Source organism: Choristoneura fumiferana, chromosome 6 (genome assembly GCF_025370935.1).
Source record: "Choristoneura fumiferana chromosome 6, NRCan_CFum_1, whole genome shotgun sequence".
In the NCBI taxonomy this organism is placed as follows: domain Eukaryota; kingdom Metazoa; phylum Arthropoda; class Insecta; order Lepidoptera; family Tortricidae; genus Choristoneura; species Choristoneura fumiferana.
In genome coordinates, this window is record NC_133477.1 from 14,763,069 (window position 1) to 14,778,226 (window position 15,158).

At 35.7% G+C, this 15,158-nt stretch overlaps 1 long non-coding RNA gene across 1 annotated transcript; it reads left to right on the forward strand.

Annotated features, from left to right (window-relative positions):
• The first annotated feature begins 5,517 nt into the window (after positions 1 to 5,517).
• LOC141428681 (uncharacterized) lies at positions 5,518 to 5,884 on the forward strand. Its single transcript, XR_012451456.1, has 2 exons — positions 5,518 to 5,712; positions 5,809 to 5,884. It is a non-coding gene; the product is annotated as an uncharacterized lncRNA (long non-coding RNA).
• Positions 5,885 to 15,158: the final 9,274 nt, after the last annotated feature.

Below are 15,158 nucleotides of genomic sequence, written 5' to 3' on the forward strand. Positions count from 1 at the left end.
TATTCAAGCTCTACTTAAGCTTTTGATGCTTTTTAGAATCAGTCGTGTCTAAAAATCTGGCACGGAAGCAAACCGAACCGCTGTGGAGGTTGTTTGATTAACCTAGTAGGCAATATTCACATTTACGTGTAACATTTGATCCCGCTCTACACGTTCATAACATTGCCAACTGAGGGACACGATTATACGTCAGAGTGATATACTGGTGCTTGACGAAGATATTGGTCAATGTGTAAAGCGGGTATTATTATAGCGCCATGCAACAGTTCTAAGTTTTTTTATATAATCATAAACAAATAAGATTGTAGTTATTATGCCACTATTGAAAAACCCACTAGGCGTTTATGCAATAGTAGGCGAATAAGAAAGGGTAATCTGTATCCTAAGTAGGTAATAATTATATTGACACCTGAAGACACAGTTTTACTTTTAAAACGACTGAAAAAAAAAGATGTTATGTATTCGACTCTACAAATGCCCTGTTGACAAATTTTCATACAGCTAATTTATTACGAACTTGTATTGTTTTGTCTTTTATTGAATGTAAGTCTTAGATCAGATAAAGAGATTTCTGATGCGTGGGAAATATCATGATTATCCTATACTAGGTGACAAACCACTTCCGTGTTCGTGTAACCCGTTTTGATCTATAATCCGTAACAAAAACAAACGACGTCCGACCACAGATGCTGCATCGAAACATATTAAATTCCACGTAATTCCTACGAGTATCGTGACACAACTCGTTTTTTTGCACAATTATTCCTACCGTAACTTTTTTGCTGAAATTTGTGCCGCCCCGAAATTTAGTAGACCTGCAAATTGAGGCTAGCGGTTAGAACATTTTCATATACTAGTAATAATATGCCTTGACAAGTTGCTCATATAATAAGCTGGGCTGGAATTTATTAAGTTTTTTTCGCTGTATATAAAAATAAAGCCAAGATAAGGTAAACGTCCGAATGCTCGACACACTAATCTCCAATAGATGACACCCTGCTGTCGCCTCTATTATTGCTAATGACATAAAATTAAAAATGGCAACTATTGGGACAGTCCCGAGCACTCGTACGTAACTTATAAATATTTGTCTAAATAATATTTTATTTATAGATACTTTTCGGGGAAAACGCTCCTTTGTCTTGTATAAGAAGAATATATGAGACTATCTGTATTTGTTAACTGTATTTCCATAAAAACTTAAGACAGTCGTTGAACATATGTTTATAACTTGTCAGTTCATATAAAACTATATTTTAGATATACATAAGTCGTATTAAATTTTTGTGGTAATGCATAATGCCATAAAAGTGCTAAATAATCGCTTCTGGCCGGCAGCTGTATATGAACCAATCATAAAACGTTTATAACGGTTAATTTAGAGTTTTTAATTCTTCCTTTTTATTCGTCTCTTTCATATTATATCTTTTTATCTTGAGCCTTCATGGTTTTCAATTGCGATTAATAAAGTGCCATGCGGTCCTTAAAGCTATACTTATAATACGAATAATAGACTTTAATATTGATTTAAAAGAGTGTAGCTCGTACTATATTTAAACAAGATATAAATGACAAACTATGTATTATTTTTCAAATAAACACATTTTTGTATTATTTAGTATTAATCTGTCATCTCCCAGGATAACAGGATCAAAGGAATTTGGGCACAAATTTGTGCCTCTGGGAGAGGACAAGTTAAAAGGTATTAAACTCAATATGACAACAATAACCTATGATTGGTTTTTTAGAGTCTTTTTTTATTTTTTATTTCAACTCCAAATTTGTTACTTTTACGGGTATCCCGTGAAACCATATCGAAAATACAAACTGAGACATAAAAACCAGAAAAAGAGACCAGCACTGGGAATCGAACCCAGGAACAACCTAACCAACTTAGAAAAGTTTGAAAACCTCCGACATTGTTAATTCAAAGTTCAATATTAGCATAAAAACTGCTGAAACGAATTTGACGAAACTCGGCTAAAAATCCTCTTGATTAATCCAGCTTTTCATTGAAAAATCACATCTAATTCGGTTCATTGGTTTGGGAGCGTTGATGGCATAAACAGACACACATTGGCGTGCAGTGAGTCGATTCCAGGGTAGGCAGCTGGTAGTCTGCTGGTAGTGCTGCCTACCCTCAATGCACGCCATAGGACGCACGTATAGCGGTCAAAGTCATTACACCATTATTTTTGCTTCGGGGGTAAAAACAGAGATAAGAGAGTTAAATCGAAGTATTATGCATGTCAAAGCATATTTTTCATGTGCATTAATGTGTATGTAGCCACGCTAATACAGCCAAATGTGGGCAAATAATTGAATGTAAGTACGGTACAACTAGAATATGTTAATGTCGCTCAGGTCTCGTCGGTTTTCAGAAGATTCAAATGAGAAAGAAAAAGAAAGCTCCGAAAGACATTAGCGAACTAGTTTAAGTGTAAACGGATGAAAACTTCTTCAAATTCGCTACTCTCTTGACATGTGTTGTGGTCATTGGTTGAGGATCTGAGGGGCTAATACGAAACTCGAAAATCGAAGTTCGTATCGCACCGTCCCTTTCACTCGCGTATTAAATGGCATAAGCGTCAGCGGGACGGCAACATACGAAGTTTAGTTTTTCACTTCGTAGTATAGGGCCTGTAACACGCTTCGCTATCCATCGCCACTCCACTCGAAGTTCTATCTTCCTGATACACTCTTAAAGAAGACATTAGAATCTAAATTAACAGTAATGAAATATTAGAGCAACCGCATGCAACGCGATGCGATAACAGGGCAAAGAAACAAAGAATTTTCTGAATAATTAGAACAAACAAATCGGTCCGAACAATCGTGGAATTGCTAGTAATGCAACAATTTGTAAACACCAAGTCCGTGTTTAAAGTATGACTGCTCCTCGAAGCCATTGTAAGCAGCTTGCTTTAATGTTACAGGCGGTACAGCGTAAAAGAGAAGATGTCGCGGATACAGTCAATACAAAGTGATGGAATGTGAAGTTATAAGACGTGTCTCTATCCTTCGAAGAAAGACTGAAATCCGGAGTACAGTTCCTACTGAGAAACGTTTTAATATTGTAAATTATTTCATTGAGTAAGTAGATGATTTAACAAACAAAAAAAAACTTAAAAAATATATGTATGTTCGAAAACATTAAATCGAAAATCAGTCATTTCTCCATTGATGCTGTGAAATTTTGGTAGACTTTGTAAATAGGTTAGAAATACCTTAATCAATACGTTCTATTCATCTTTTTTCGGAAGGTAGAGACACGTTGTATAAAATTAGCTTCCTTCCATTTATCTGCACAGATTTTAACGTAGTGTATCATCAGAGTTTAAGCGCTAAAGAAGATTTACGTTGATTATACATACACATCCTTCCAGACCAATTGTCCTCAGAGTTCTGTCTTCAATTCGTTACTACGTTTTTGTTTTCTTTTTGAAGCCACCTACTCCACTACTGTTTAGAATCTATCCCCGTATTACCATTATAATGGACTAAAATATAACATAGAATAAACTACTGATTTTTTAACGAAAATCTGAAATATCCCACCAGGAATCTGACGTATTCACTTTTCATGAACTGTATCAAATTGTATAAAAGTATAATTTAGTTACCCCTATAGATACTAGGACGATTATACGAATGGTAAACGAGTCCGGGGCAGATCTCCTACAAGATGGACAGATCAAATTACGGACTCCAGGTCCCCGAGGTTTAGCTCCGTCGTCAGGGCTGCCATGGACAGAAGCCGATGGAAACAAACCATCCTATCCAACTGGACGACTTAAATGGATGGATGGATAAATTACAATGTAATGAAAAACCTACATTTGTCATGCATAGGACTTAAACTGCTGGAAAACTGTGAACAGTTTTTATCCTTCGGGTCATTGAAACATTTATTACTAAATTAAAAGTAGGGCGCAAGATCCACGTGTTACTCGGGTATACCTAATCTCTTGAAGGAATTTCTAAGAATACACATTAATAATTCAACAACGAACGGATGTCATAACTGACACCTAACAGAATAGTAAATACCACATCACAAGCTCCATTTCATCTGTGTGACGTAAACATCATACGAGTAAATAGACCGTCACATTATGCTACTTCACAGGTATCTAGATAGATAGTGATCTATAACTCGAACAGAATTATTCAATAAAGTAACCATTATGAGATATAGTTAGGCACTTGCAAGATTTGCATGCATTTTCATTTGCCTAATGAAATTTAATTTTCTGCTAAAGTAACTTCGGCTTGTGATTATCTGTGGGCACGGTAGTGCACGCCAAGACAAACAAAAAGAAGGCGAGGAAATACCAATCTTTCCTCTAACCGTTTTGTCTCATTTATATTTCAAGATACAAAACGAAACAGAACGAATCATAAGAGGAAGAGATTGAATATATTTTCATACTTGCCTTGTCATGAAAAATCCGCAATTTTTGATTTTTAAGTTGTGTAGACATGTGTCGGCGGCCGATTGTAAAATCCGCCAAATCACGAAATTCCTAGGCATATCGTGAAATGGCGCCATTTCATGAATTGGCTAAGGGACATCCGCCATATCGTTTTAAACTCACCGTTTAACGATTTGCCTAGTGACGTTTAGGCAGATCATGAAATTCCTAGGCATATCATGAAACGCCGCCATATCGGTTCTGGCACTTCGCCGGCCGCTGCCATAAATAAAATAAATAAAATAAATATCATCAGCGACCTCGCTGAGTCTCATGTCCATTTTGCCTCACTTCATAATGTTATCTGTCTTGTATTGTATTTTATGTTTGTGATGGTGAATAAAAATTTCTATTATTTATTTATTTTTTATTATTATCATGGGACACTTGACACCAATTGACCTAGTCCCAAACTAAGCAAAGCGTGTACTATGGACACATAAACATACTTATATAGATAAATACTTGAATACATATTAAACATCCAAGACCGAGATACAAACATTCATACAATATATCTGCCCCGGCCGGGATTCGAACCCGGGACCTTAAGCTTCGTAGTCAGGTTCTCTAACCACTCAGCCATCCGGTCGTCAATAATATATACTAACCACTCCTCTCTTCGCTCGTCGTACCTAAATTTTTCTTTTTTTCGGCATATCACGATGTGCCCGGTATAGAGCTAGGAATATCGACGAATGCGTTGCTCTAATCGATCTGCCGTATCGTTTCTCAGGCACATCGGGATATGCCTAGAAATTTCGTAATCTGGCGGATTTTACGATCGGCCGCCGACATAAATTAGAGCACTTAATGGACCAATAAATAGGCACATCTGAGGCTTTACGCCCTTTTACATACATTCGCATATCAGAGAGGGATGAAATACTTTGGGATCACTATAAAACCACTACAGATACAGAAGTGCAGTGTTACATCTAGATTATACTGAGCCCGCCTATAAATTGTGCCGCACATTGCTTTTGATTATGTAACAGCGTGTGCTGAGCAAGTCCAGTGTTTGTTTAAGCACGTTTTAATTCATTCGCAGCAGGGAAATAATTAATTAATCAATGAAGCATGGTTTTAGAATTCGATAGCACACATAAAAAAGTTCTAACGTATAAAAGTTTGTACATCAATCACAACAAGGAAGGCGTTACGGACAAGCGAGCGTAGACATACGTAAATGAGTATCTCAATCTGAAATATTGTGGAAATTTCGTGTATTATTGTGGTAATTACGATGTGTAATTTTATGTGAAATGCTCAAGAGACGTGTACTGTTTAAACTGGAAAATAAGTCCGGGATTATAATTAGTGCTATTTTTAGGATAATTGCGGATGCTGCTTAACTAATAAACTTATATTGCTAAATCAACTGAGTTATTTAACAACAGATGAACGTATTAAGTGCCTGCTTGTCTAAGAAAAAACCTGTTAATAAAATACTTGATGAATATTACTCGTGACCACAGGTAATAAAAAGTGACAAATCTGCTAATTTTATACCAGAAGATTGTTTACAGATGATCTGAAATAAATTGTAAATGTATAGTGAAGTCTATTAATAAACAGTTAAAAAAACTTGTCATGCAAGTTACTGCTTCTGTACATAAACGTTTGAACAAATTAGTTAACGATTTGGCTCATGCTATGTAAATAGGTAGGCATAGTTGACGATAACTACAAGCAAGGGTTTCGAGGACGTTGTAAAATACGTTTATTTGAACCCAGTGAATATACTTTTTGTGCGATAAGAATTGTACTCGTATATATTCAACTATCATAAAAAATTATAAATTCTTATTTTAAAATAACACCTGGGGTTGTTAAGTATGAAATTCAATGTCATTTTTGTTAAAAATTATTTATAGTTTCCACGCATCACGAAACGATTTTTTTCTTAATTCTAGCTCTACCTTAGGAAACGAATATGAAGTCGCTTCGCGTGGTGGAATAAAGTCATATTCATTTATGTGCGTTAATTGATAACATCTTGAATTATTCGTAGTCTTAAATTCATAAAACATAGTTAAATTGACCTCTCGTATGCTAATTACCTGATTACTCGTATTAAAGTGTAAAATTGCGAAAAATAAAAACAACTAAACTTGGAGTGTACTCTTAAACATTAGATACCTATCGTTGGTGTTATTGTTGTCTGTGTGTGACTTGGTTCTTGAAAATTAAGTTGAACATTTAATGCAGAATTAAAGAGTTTCATTTCGCAAGATGAACTTGAGACGAGACTGTATTACTAATTATTTTTATTTATTCGCGGCCATGACGAGTCTAGATAGCTTAGCAAACTTGTGTTGCCAATACAGTCGTGTATCACATTAGGCTAAGTCTAACAACGCCTTTTTATACGAAGGATCAAACTCATCTCACGCTGCATTTTCGACGCCATAAATTATAATTTTTGATAGCTGACAAAAAATGTTTCAATGGGTAACGGGAAGAACGGGGTATGTACCATCAGCCAAATATGTGGTCTACCACCCTCAAGTTGATAATCGTTTGCATTTCATAAAATAATAATGCCAATAGACGTGTCTGTCAACTTGAAAGTTCGACTTTAGCGGCATATTCATCTGACAGGAACTTGTTTAAAAATTGATAGATCACTTATTTGGCTGATGGTACATGTAATGAATATTTTTTAGGATGTATTCTATCTTGATTATACTCAGCGGCACAAAATGTGGCCCACTCTTCATACAAAAATTACCTATTACTGCATACATTTGAGGGCCAGATTTTCTTCCGTTCAGTATATTTAGCTTTTATAATTTGTTATGAAAATTATTAGCGCTTATAAACTGAAATGTACGGTACAGTATTCAGTTTTAATTTATTAGGCAAATTTTATACATGATCTAGTTAACATGGACCCTAATAGCCGCAACATTCATGTCATTATTTCTGCATTTTTCTCGAAGTGGACTAAAGGACTTGAAATAAAATAGGAAAACCTGTGTTCGTACACGAACAAAAAATGATTACATCGATTAGTAACGTCGATCTTTACAGTGTAGCTTGACTTTCACAATTATGGATGCCTCGATATTTTTATGATAATCGGTATTAAGTTTTGACTAAACAGCTAATTACCGTTTTACATGCAACTCTATCTTGACAACTACTGTATTAAAAAATACGACAGCAGACACGATTCAACGTTGATTCACACAAAGGGTATTTACAGATGTTGTAAATAATATTTTGCCATCGTGTTTTGTCAGTAAAGTTCGTATTTAACTTGCTTTCTCAACTAGCTTACTGAAGTTTACTGAAGCTGATTGAGAAAGCTGTATAAATACAAACTTTTCCGACAAAATACGATAGAAAACATTATTAATTAAATAAATAAATAAATATCATGGGACACTTGACACCAATTGACCTAGTCCCAAACTAATCAAAGCTTGAACTATGGATACTAGGCAACGGATAAACATACTTATATAGGTAAACTAGCTTTTGCCCGCGGCTTCGCCCGCGTGGAATTCGATTATCGCGCGCTGTTCCCTCGGGAACTGTGCATTTTTTCGGGATAAAAAGTAGCCTATGTCACTCTCTGGCCCATAAACTATCGCTATACCAAAAATCACGTCGATCCGTCGCTCCGTTTCGACGTGAAAGATGGACAAACATACACACAAACACACACACTTTCGCATTTATTATATTAGGATGGATACATACTTAAATACATAATTAAACATCCAAGACCCGAGAACAAGCATTTGTATTATTCATACAAATATCTGCCCCGGCCGGGAATCGAACCCGGGACCTCAAGCTTCGTAGTCAGGCTCTCTAACCACTTAGCCATCCGGTCGTCAATTACTCGTAGATCAGTATCTTTCTATAAATTATCTCTAGGTTTTGGCTACATTAATACGAGTTAGGTTACGTTGTCACTGGTATTGGTTGTTGTCTTTGAGTATTTATCTAAATACTCAAAGGTTGTTGTAGTTGGATGCGTGCAGCGCAGGATCGATCGTTGTGGAACTCTTTAGGGCAAGCTTTTGTCCAGTATTGGACGTCTTTCGACTGATATCATGGCAAATGGTGATAATGATATACCTAAAGGAGTGAACAAGATTGTTAAAACCGACAGACGGTTGGTCAAGCTTACTGACAGATAATCAACCTAACAAAGAGATTTCTAAAGAGGAGATCAAGCCTAATAAACTCTTATATAGACAATTATAAGCTAGCAGTTATATAGAGAGATTGGTTACAAGTTAAGATTTGGTTATAAATAGGGTGAAATATGTTAAGTATTAGTTTTTTCGTCGTGTGAGATGTTAGTAAATCTAGAGGCTAGTAAATCTCCATTGTTGTGAACCAAAACCAAAATGTGAATGTTTCATGTATAAATAATAATGGTGGTAAACACTAGTGTACATTTACTGAGTTGTGTATAGTTGAACATGATCAGGTCACCAAAATACCCGGAATAAAGTTTCCTGTTTGACTACGAAACCCTTAAAAAAAAGGTGAAAGAAATTTAATGTAAAGTCTAAAAGATAATAGGATTTTGGGATGGAGTGACCACTAACGGCGGACATGGGTTAATGGAATAGGAAGGCATAAGTTATCCTTATTGTAATACTAGCAGTTACTAGTAACCCACGACTTCGTCTGCGCCGAATTAATTTATTACTAGGTATCCGAAAAAAACTCTCTTATCCTGGATAAAAGTTTATAAAACCTGTTTGTATTCTCAATTCCAAATTTCGCTTTCATCGTACTTAAGGCTGTGCGTGCGAGTGCGAGCTGCGAGTGCGTGAGTGAGTGCGTGCGTGCGTGCGTGCGTGCGTGAGTGCGTGCGTGCGTGTGTGTGTGCGTGTGTGTGTGTGTATATATTATTATGCTTGTTACTCTTTAACGCTACACGGATTTGGATGAAATTTGTTATGTAGTTCGTTGGACGTCTGGAATAACACATTGGCTACTGTTAAACGCAATATTCTCAGGGGATTGGAATAAAGTCAATAACCGCTAATTTGTAAAACGTGAAAGGAAAATTAAAGAGGACCAGGATGTGGGTAACTTTTGAAAATAGTCACGATAATTTTTGAGAATTCCCACTGGAATTTTGCGAATTCTCGAATTTTCAATTCAAATGCCAGACAGTTTATTGTTTAACGCGCTCGTAAATTGGAACCTGCGAATCGGGGAGTATTCACTTTCTGCACTTACCAAACAAGCCGCGAAAATATTTAAAAAAAACAGTAGCGGCAAAAGTACAAAATAAGTTTTTTTATGTACCTAATAGCAGACAAACGAGCAGACGGTTCACCTGATCTGATGTTAAGTGATTACCGTCGCCCATAGACATCAGCAGCACCATTAGGGCTGCAGCGATGCGTTGCCGGGATTCCTAGAAATGGTGCATTCGCTTTTTGAAGGTAGTCATAATCACAGTGAGTTGGAAAAACCTCGACCGCCAAACTGTTCCACAAATGACATGTGCGAGACAAAAAGTAACGCTTAAACCCTACGGTACGGTGTCCTAGGAGAGTAAGCAAGACGCGGGAGTAAGCGCTGATTGGCGTGTGGGACTGTCACATTCGTAGAATTTAACGAGCAACGCTACTTCCGTGCTGCCAGTTGTAGATTACCAGTGAAATGTTATACTTTTTGAAGTGCAATAGCTTTTAATATTAATTGAATAATTTTATTATCCATCCATTAATTAAAAAATAATCCAGCAATTAACGTCGGTAAAATAAACACGTGCTGTTTTGAATGACATGACTTTGTAGGAACGTACGTAGGCAACAAGTTTTAAAATGATTGTATAACTGTTCTGTACCTATTGGGTATGCCTGGCCTAAAATTAGTAGAAAAGGATACTTACCTACCTATCTAATGCAATTATCAACTGTGAATTATTGTCTCATGCTTGTGCTCATGCTATTTATTTAATTTAACAAAAAGGATCTGCCAAAGGCAACTGTCAGATCCGAAGCTTTATTTTAACATGATGGTGCCACCGAACAATAGCAGAAATAAATAATGTTTGTAAACAATCATAAGCTCAGCTTACACTATTCCACAATTTGTCTTTAATGACGTGCGTACTTACAAGCGAAGCTGGAAACTGAATTATGTTCATCTGTGGCACTTTTTATTCGAAAGATCATAATTATCTTCCCTGAAAGGCATTGCTATTGGTATACTACTATGACGTATAGTAGTATTCACTTACAAGTGTCAAAATCACAAAACGAAGGTAGGTAGGGATTTATTGATAAGAGAAAATATTTAAGTAGGTATATCATTATCCTATCTCAATGTAGTAACTGATTAACTGATAACTATAAAAATAAACGCTCACTGAAAAGTTCTACGTCGATTTTGCAACAACCTCATTAAGAGAAACCCTATTGCCAACCGAAACACTAGTTTCATCTAAAACTACCTACACTCCACGCAGCTGACGACCGATAATTTCACAAAACAACTTTAATTAAATTTCTTTTACAATCAGCGTTGTTTATGCGAAACCGGTGGTGACAAACCACAATTTTATTTTCTCTACGTAATCTTACGCACCAGCCTATTACTAAACAAAAGAAGTACCTAAATAATGGGATAACGAGTAATTTAAAAGATCATACCTGTACTGGATGACCGGCGGTTAGCGTTCCAACCAAAACAAATGACAAACGGCGTAAACTGTTCAATTTTGCAATTAGAATCAACGTACCGACGATATTCACGGTTTAGTTCTGAATAAAGTCACACTTATAGTCAGTCCGATAGGGTCTCGAGGTTTACGTAAAAGTTATTGTTTTACGTAAATGTTTACGCGGGGGCCGGCGCGAGAAGCGTGCGGTACGAGCGGATCGGCAATTGTTACTGGCGGATGAATTGAGCGAACACGAACGTAATTTGGAGTTGGTAGTTCAACGTAGACGTAGAACTAAGTTTGTGTTGGTTTAACTACGAGATCTACTACCGATGCCGACTTGGTAACAGCATCAAGAAATACCTACTTAATGATAGCAACTATTTTAACTAAGAAATGTGCACGTTGTTTTTTTTTTTGATGTACGGTTATGAAAAAAACGGAGGATTAGAAGTAAAATAATGCATAAGTTTGCGCAGGAAATTAATAATACAATAATAACTCTTATCTATTTGCTACGTAGTTTTTTCCTGCTACCCTAGGTATTTAGGACATTGGCATGCATAGGAAATCAGTGTCACAATCAATATTGTTTAACGTAGTATTAGCTATCTCGTGGCCAATTTTCACCGATATCGGTCGAGTAGTTAACTCATAAGTCATAACAAAGAAATTAACAAAAAGATAGTCACTTCCTAATGGCAATGCCTTTTTTAATAATGTTTACTTTTAATTGGATGAAAGGAAATATATATATTTTATTATTATATTTATATTTTATATTTATATTTATTTATTATATTTTATTTTACCTTATTTTACCTCCGTTAATTGTGCCAATTGAAGTGAAATAGAAGGTAGCGTTCCCCCGAGTTTAAACGCATAGTACCTATACTAAAACGAAATCGCTATAGAACGCGACACGAGCGATATTGTATGTGCTTATGTACTCTTTTTTATTATTATTTATTGTACGAAATAAATAAACAAACACAACTGACAAACATTGAGATATAATATTATTATGTACAAACAACTCATCCCTTTAAGGAATCTCTACCAGTCAACCATTGAGTGGATGAGAGGAGCATTCAGTTAGGAACAGACAAAAATACAAATTTTAAATTCACTGCATTATATTATAGCTTCCACTATAACTTTTAAACTTTAAAAGTGGAAGCTACCTACAATACAATGCTAAATTGTTTGGGGAAATCGCCGTCGCGTTGCAGTCACCCGACAGGTGTGGTCAAACCTTACAATTTAGGTGTAGGTAGACGTTAATACGAGAGCGAGAGGGACAGTACGATACGAAGTTCGAGTTTCGTAGTAGCCCTGCTGCAGTCGAGGAATCGCGTACCATGGTGGAACCTTTACCTTTTCATAATCAATTTCGCTATGTTTTCTTTGGCAGATGTATACATTTTCAATATGACATCAGTAGCAGAAAGGTTCCATTAGTGCAAAGCACGAAGGCTGCAAATAATAACACGAAAATAATCAATAGATTTTGTTTAATAATATCGATACCTCCTACGTATACTGGTACAAGTGACAAATTTCTGATTTTTAGTTTTTTGCAATTTTGTGATTAATATTTCCTTATTTACCTACCACAAAAAATTTGGACGGATATTCCTATTAGTTTTGGAAATAAAGTGACGTATATGAATGCATCTAACACCGTTTTGCTAATCGGTACAACGTATACTGAGGCAACCGACATGCACCACTATACGCGGCACCGATATTGTCGCGGGGCCGGGGAAGTCGAGTGTAACTGGCAGTTGCCTCAGTGTACGCGCTAGCCGTCGCTGCGTGCGGACCGTTTAAACTGTTCTACGAGCACATAATTTGATAGTATATATAAAAAAAAACATGTTTTGGTTTGGCAAGACCACAATAGCCGTATTTCTCATAGACAGTCATGGAAACTAAATCCAATGTGAAACCTTTTCGTGATCTATTTCGCTATGATTTCTTTGGCAAATGTATGGGATGTCAACATAACATTGGTAGTACAACGGTTCCACCCCAGTACCAGTACGTGATTCAGTTTCCTCGGCTATACCTACATGTACGCGTGCTAGAAATATAACATTGCAGTATTACATTGCATTTTGGTAGTTGAGCATCCCCAAAAAGAAGGCGAAGGCATGCATGCTTTAATTAAAATGAGAACAGTAAATTTCAATATACCTACAGGTTGATAAAAAAAATCCTGTACTATACTGTAACCCATATTAGGGCTACTGATTACTAATACGATATAAGTGGGAAAACATCGAAATTAGAAAGTCTTCTTGCGACTCCACTTCCATACAAAACTTTTTTTTCGAATCACAGTATTTTTCTACTTGGATCATATTAGTAATTAGTAGCCCTAATGTGGTTTAAAGTATAGTACAGGTTTTAATAACACCCTATACACATTTTTTATACACACCTAAGAAATGGTACCTGGCTATGTATATGGCGAAAACGGGTAAACCGTATGAAGTTATAGAAGTTTCCCAAGACTCAGAAACAGACACAAAATTTAAATCTATTGTCAAGAAGACATTAATATATAAGGCGTATTATTAAAATTAATGATTATATCATGGATAGGGAAATTTGGAAATAATTCCGATCCGCATTGGCGAGTGCTTACTCCAAATAGCGAATTGAGAACTGTTTTAAATATGTAGTTGTGTTAAATACTTGTGATGTATAGATATCACTAAAATATGATTGTAAATCTGTTTACAAAATATACCTAGGTTTATTGCCAGACTCTTCTCAACAGAGGTTTTTACGAACCGGTGGTAAATTTTTTGACATTCATAAGTGCTTGTTACAATCTAAATTGAATAAAGATATTTTGACTTTGACTCAATATTTCATGTCAAAGCTTGTCTTAAGCAAAGTGCCAATCAGACTCGCGCACGAAGGGTTCCGTACCATCTATACAACTTCATTAGGATTAGCAAAAAAATGGCAAAAAAAAACATTTGTTGTATGGGGCCCCCTTAAATATTTATTCTGATCTATTTTTGTTATATATATATTATATCGACTACAGTTATACATAATCTGTGAAAATTTCAACTGTCTAACTATCATGGTTCATGAGATACAGCCTGGTGACAGACGGACGGACAGCGAAGTAGTATAAAGTAGTAGGGTTTCCGTTTATACCCTTTGGGTACGGAACCCTGAAGAGGCACAAAAAGCTAAACCGTTATGTGGATACAAATGGGTGCGATGCGATATATGTATCACATGAGGAACCTTTCACAATAAAATACGAGTACACATTTGAACAGGAATACGAATCCATTGAATGTGCTTCCATTAATTTAAAGCACTTAATACAATTACTTTTCTTAATAAAACCATTTATATTTCAAGTGAGGTTTTTATAAAGGTATATTTCTGTATTTTGTATAGCACGTTTAAAACATTACTAGCGGTATATTGGTACAAGTGGCATGCTAATGTTAGCGTATATTGATGCAAGTGATAAAAACGTTTATAAATCAATAGATGAAGGTAAAAGAGCATCTGTTTTATTGTTCATTGCAAGCCATATAAGTATTTCATCTAAAAATTCATATACAATATAAAATATCGTTAGATCAGTAATCTACGCATTACGCCGTATACTGGAGCAAGTGGTAATTAGCTCAGTATACCGCACAACTACAAGATGTAAAATACGCGTATAGTAGTGTATCTGCAATTTTCTCAAAAACTATAAGAAATTTCAAAATTCCATGAATACAGGTAGAAAGCAAATATTTTCTTTGGAACCAATGCAAAATTTTGAAAAGTTATATCATCAAATGAGAAAGTTACAGGTTTTGGAACCTTTGAACAGCTCTCCTGTAAATTTATGATTATGCACTTGTACCAGTATACGTAGGAGGTGTCGATATAGGGTAATTTTTTTTGATTAACGTACCTATTAATCGGGGGTTCCTAGTAACAAATTAAAATGCGAAAGTTAACAGTTTGTTTGTTACCTCATCACGTCTAAACCGCTGAAA